The sequence below is a fragment of the Battus philenor genome, unplaced genomic scaffold (assembly GCF_028537555.1).
Source record: "Battus philenor isolate CCGP_79_NKW_IND1 unplaced genomic scaffold, ilBatPhil1.0.hap1 SCAF_12, whole genome shotgun sequence".
NCBI classification, from domain to species: domain Eukaryota; kingdom Metazoa; phylum Arthropoda; class Insecta; order Lepidoptera; family Papilionidae; genus Battus; species Battus philenor.
The window spans coordinates 6,297,130-6,303,098 of record NW_027181674.1 but is presented as its reverse complement, the minus strand read 5'-3'; the positions used below and the strand labels follow the sequence as shown (position 1 = coordinate 6,303,098).

The 5,969-nt window shown below is 29.7% G+C and overlaps 1 long non-coding RNA gene across 1 annotated transcript; it reads right to left on the bottom strand.

Moving 5' to 3' along the window:
- Positions 1–357: 357 nt before the first annotated feature.
- On the bottom strand, positions 358–3,005 carry LOC137932609 (uncharacterized). The gene is made up of 4 exons (XR_011109098.1): positions 2,975–3,005; positions 1,864–1,887; positions 1,757–1,777; positions 358–416 (listed from the first exon to the last, which is right to left on the bottom strand). It is a non-coding gene; the product is annotated as an uncharacterized lncRNA (long non-coding RNA).
- Positions 3,006–5,969: the final 2,964 nt, after the last annotated feature.

The window sequence follows — 5,969 nt, the reverse complement described above, 5'->3', positions numbered from 1 at the left end:
AAAAACATGTTTATTCTGTTACATAATTAAAAATGATAATTGTTTTTGTCCATTTAGATTATTTTTGCTTTAATTTATATCTTATCAGACGATGTATGATGTGTATGTGATCTATGGAGCAAAGGGATCACTTTAAGTATATCTTTTTATATTTGTAATTGTATTAAAAGCATACTTTCAAATTACCTGTACAATTTAGTTTAATTCCTTTTAATAGTGTTGAATGAAACGTGTTCAATAGTAATTGTGCGTTTTCTCTGGACGATATAAAAATTAATAATATGGGATATAGCATTTGCGTGTATAAAAGTGATCATGAATAAAACAACAAGTTCATTAAAAGTTTTATTCTTCATTGGATGTCGTAGGTAGTGATCGGATCATGTTTTTTTCTGTGATACCATTTGTGTTAATTTCTGTAAAAGAAAACATCGAAAGTCGGATAGAAATAAATTAATTATACTTCATAAAAAATTATAAAATAGTTTTTTGAGATATCTGTCTCAAGTAATATATTTGGTTAGTTAAAACAAATTGTTGGTTAATGACAGGAAGCGTTCAGCTGCGCAGTTTAAGAGGTTTCTTCATTTCAAATTCTCAGAGAGTCATCCGGATGATTTATTTCTTATTGATTTAGTTGATGAAAAATAAATATACTTTATAAAAGCTAACAGTAAGGGCCACCTTTTAGGTGGACCGACGACATATTCAAGGTCGTAGGAAGTTGGTGAATGCGGGCAGCGCAAGACCAGTTATTGCGGAAATCTTTGTGGGGGCCTATGTCTTGCAGTGGGTGTCTGTCAGCTGAATTGAATGTAAGAATAAAATCGGTTTTTAGGCATCGTCATTATTATTACAGCATTTGGACGTATGCTGGACACAGGCCTCCTCTGTAGATTTCTAGTTAGACCTCTTGGAAGCGCTTCTCGATAGCGTCTTTGTTCGCTTTTCGTTTTTGGATGGGCGTTATAATTAAAATCTAGATCTACCAATAAATATGAACTCTCTAGATGTGTAATATACATATATTACAAGAATGCCACGACCAAGAGATGGCCGATGGCGCCTAAGGTTCTTACAGTATAAACCGGCAAACATAAGACGTCCATTCACAAGATAGATAGACAATTCTGTTAAGTTGGTCGAAAGACGTTGGATATAGGAGGTTTTCAACTGGTCCTTTCAAAAACCTATGAGACCTCATGTACAGCCATAGATGCCCACTGCAAGGTATAGGCCTCCCTCAAAGATATCTATGGGGGAATTACAATATTTGCCACGCTTGGCAGTCGGCTTGCCGATCGCTATGTAGTATTATGTAATGTGTGGTCGCTATATAAATTATAAGATTTTATACCGGGCATCGAACCTGTGACTACAATCGCAAGTATCAATCCTCTACCGTTGTGCAAACACTGTTCGATAGAAAGCGTAGATAGAGATAGAAATAACGATTGGAATATATATCAGGCATATATATATATATATATATATATATATATATATATATATATATATAATACGATAAAAAGGTTTTTATTATTATATATTTATATATATTGAAATCATTGAATTTTGAACTTTAGAGTTGTAGGAATATCAATGTATTAGTAACAATTCCCTGCAAGTTTAGAGGTCAAAGTCCCAATAACTGTGTAAAAAAGAATTTTTGCCAATAAATTTTGTGTCAATACATTTATATGTATTTGAGATGTTGACATTAATCATCATTTTCAATGTAAAAGGCAAAACTTACCGGTATCTATCCGTCACATTTCTGTAAATATAAGTAAAGATTAATAAATAATTGTCTCTTATATAAAAAATAAACAACAAGAAATTAAGTAGTTTTCGACGACATACCTGCAAAGCAAAATAGTTGAAGTTCTGCAAACAAAATAGATATTTGTTGAAAATAACTTATTTAAAATTTAACAACATCATACCTTAATACTAATATTAAAAAATCTGTACTTGGTTGACTTTGAGGATTACGACGTTCTTTCTCAAAAACCTTACAAGATTTTTGATTGGTGAATAGCACAATCATTAAAAAAATAAATTTGTATGCATTTATATCTGTTTTAACGTTTACATGGTTTATAGGTTTATATATCTACACATGTAATTGAATTATAAAGCGCAAAAATTTATGATAATTTTTGTATGGGAAATTATTTCCAAGCCATCAAAATGTGTAATCGTTGACATCTTACTCTGTATTTACGTTTCAGTATTGTACGGTGGTCTTAATGTAATTCTCTTTGAAATAACTAGACTCACGGATTTCCTTGGGAGCCTGGATGTTGCACTTAGTTATGAGGTTATGGTGCTTAGGTTACGTAGGCGGTGGCCTCATGGAATGACAGGGCGAAACGAATCCCCAGAGGATATGTTAGCTTGGGCTACCGTTTGATATAAGTTAAGCATTTTGATTTTAGTGTATCCGCGAGAATTTTTTGTTTTTTTGGACCGAAATCTTATTGCTACTTAAATAGCATTTTCAAATTCGCGGCGGCTGGATGAAAAGGGCGCCTAGCTCAAGATTCCTTTTAAGATAACAAAATTCAAGGCCGCCAAGCTTCTTAGATCGCTTCAACGGACTCGCTACGCAGCCTTTGCCCGTCATTCATCGATTAAACCCGTTTAGCAATCCGACACAAAGGGGGGTCTAAAATCTAAAAGGGTCGAATCTCATTTTAGTCGGTTGCTATTGCCTGGTTAATAACAAAACAATTTTCCGAGAGCTGAACTATTAAAATTGGTTGCTTTAAGATTGATATTTTCAAATTATCGAAAAAAATTTCACAGTAATATTACTACAAAATCTTTAGGGCCGGACAAAGAAGTTTTTTAAAAACTTCGGCAACGTTTTATTCGATAGGAAGGTAAAACTTGCTTTAACGCTGTTAACTGCCTTTTTTAAATAATCACGTTGAATGATGAACAATATATTACTAAGTCTTTTACATACCAGTTCGCAGTTTTGAGTTAGTTCTGAAAAAATTTAATTAAGTCATTTAAAGAAAATAGTTAAAAATTGAAGAAATTATTTTTCACTTCACAGTTTTTCTGTATACTTTTTATAATATCAAAAATGTATAATCCTCTAAAATAGTACAAACCTGTTAAATCTGAAATCGAATATTGAAAGATTTAATATTAAATATCACTAAAATATTATTTGAGCCAAACATTTAACATTAGAAGTTAATCTTTAGATATAAAAATAAATCGACTCGAATCGAATGTGTAACTAGTAAACAGTTTGAACAGGCAGTTTTTTCAATATTTTCAATAAATGCCATGAGTATCATTAGAAATAATCTTACAGTTTAGAAATAGCAAAACTCGCCCATTTGAATAATCTTTATTGCTAAGTAAAGTAGAGTAAGTAAAGAGTCCGTTTTCGTTTTATTATTTTTTATCGGACTCAAAAAATTTGTTTTGTCAGTACAATGTTTGTTAGACCAGTTAGTATGATAATAATAAAAACCATCCGCGCCATTTTTTCACATAAACAAAACTATCAATAATAAATAAATTAAAAAAGTGAGATATTAACTATCAGAATTATTCTTTTATTTTTTAGATTAATGTTTTTTCTATTATTTAAAAAAAATGGTTTTTCATCTTTAATAGGAAAGAACCTTTAAACTTTTTATATCAAAGAGTGTCAAAACTTACCTCCCAAAGCAGGAGCTGTAAAATATTACATTTTGTAGTTTTTTCTACAGGTTGTTGATATGTATGTACAACTTTACGTGCAGCACTCAGAAAGTTTTTTAAACAATTATGTAAAATTGTGAATTAATCTTGTCAAAAACTTTCAATTAGATTTATACAATTTCATGCATATGAACTATCAAAGCACTTTACATTCTGTAACTTCGTCGACAGGTTTTTTAAATGCAGAGAGTATATCTATCGGCGACGAGATTATCCTCTTAAGATGATTTTGATTTAAAAAAAAATATTTTTTTTTACCGATGAGGTGTATAGGAAGTCCCTCGTTTTGAAAGGAGTGCAAAGGAGCGTTGAAATTGGAGTACTCAGCGCAAAACAATCCTTATTTACTAGTCTTCGTGGAGAACATCATGAATATTTATCGATCTTAATTGACGAATTATTCTGAATCTCCTCATTTCATACACTTTTCTCTTATAACAGTAGTCAAAGAATGACTTCTTATTTTATCATACAAATTTATCGTCCAAATTTAAGCAACCAATCTTGTTACAGCTAAAATACACATCGGTCCATGAAAGCGAATTGAACGATTCATCAAGCTTTAAATCGCAAAAATTACTGCATCGAAAATGTTCCCAACGTATGTCGAGTTTTCTATGATGATTGTTTCACAATAGCAGTAAAGACAGAGAGAAATTTAAACTTTGAAAATAGTTCTTCAAACAGTGAATATTTAAAATAAATTATTCCAAAAAAATTTTTTTTGCAAAACTTTCCAGGTGGCCTAGCATATTAAATAAAAAACAGTCACTTACCACTTGACACAATTGAAAAAATATATGACAATGTCATTGCAAAGAGTAATAACAGGGTTTGGAGAGTGTACATTGTGCTGAAGTAAAAATCAAAATGGTTTATAGAAGAGATTTAACAACGCGTTTGTTATAACACAATAACTTATTTTGAATGATTTTATTAAGAACTATGAAATTAAGCGAATGACGTGAAAAATCGTGACATGCATTTTTAAGTGTGAAAGTTATGTCTTTATTTTTTAAATGAAATTAAAACTGTATGTACAAAATTTCAAAACATATTTAAAATTAGATTTAAAAATGTGTTTACATTTCAAAAAGTACATAACATGTTTTTACCCTTAGGGCTTCCTTGCTATTTTACACGATCGATAAGAAATGTTGGGAAAATAAGGCAGATAATAGGAATTATAATGGCGGTGTCTTCTTCAGAATGTATAATAGCGAAACTTAAAAATATAATATAAATATTAATCAGCTTTAATAAATTGATAAACAATGAAGTCAATTGCTGAAAAAGAAAATTTTATTGCATACAGTTCTCTAAATTTTTACTCCATTATGTTGTAATAATTTACGCGCTGGTAAATTTTATTTTTATTACATTATATTGTTTGTACGTGACCGAATCCAATATTTGCTAGAATATAAAACAAATTTATATATTTTTTTTGTCACGACAAAGATGCTGTAATAGCAAATTTATGTTGCTCCATATAAGTTCCATAATTTTATTAAATAATCTTTCAACGCATTCAAAAGCACGATAACAGCAGAACAAAATGTACGCTTTATGTAGCAGTACTTTAGCTCAAATGCTAACTATAGCCTTTCTCCTATTTTATTTTTCTTCTGTAGTATTTAGTGGTAAGTTTCGCAAAATATCCTTGTTATATTGGTGTGAAATAAATACAAGATTGATACTGTTATTTTATTAAAGAAACTATTATTTAATTTTGGCAAATTTTATAATTGTTTACTATTTTCAGCTCCTCTTGATGGTTAGTATACTAAAAAGCAATATTTAATACAAATTTAAATCAATATACAGAAATCAGTGAATATGACAATTAATATAAAAGTACAAAAGTAAATACTTAATACCTTTCGTTTATTATTTTATCTAAGCTGGTATATAACAATTTTGAACAAATCTGTTGTAAATTATCTAAATAACGTTTAAAGACGTTTGAAAAGAGAACGGTTACATTTTACAATACTTAATAATTATTGTACACATTTGTACATTAGACAATATAACAGAAGTATTTAAATGTTATTTTTAATTTTCAGATATCACAGGTTGGTATTTTCAAATTAACAAGCAATGACCTTTCAGTTATTTTTTGGCATAGAGCCCTTGTAGACAATCTTGCCCTTTTGCGAAATGATAGACTTTGACCTCTGCGCTAATATAATAAAATGAAATGAATAAAAATAAAATAAAACTATATAATGAAATAA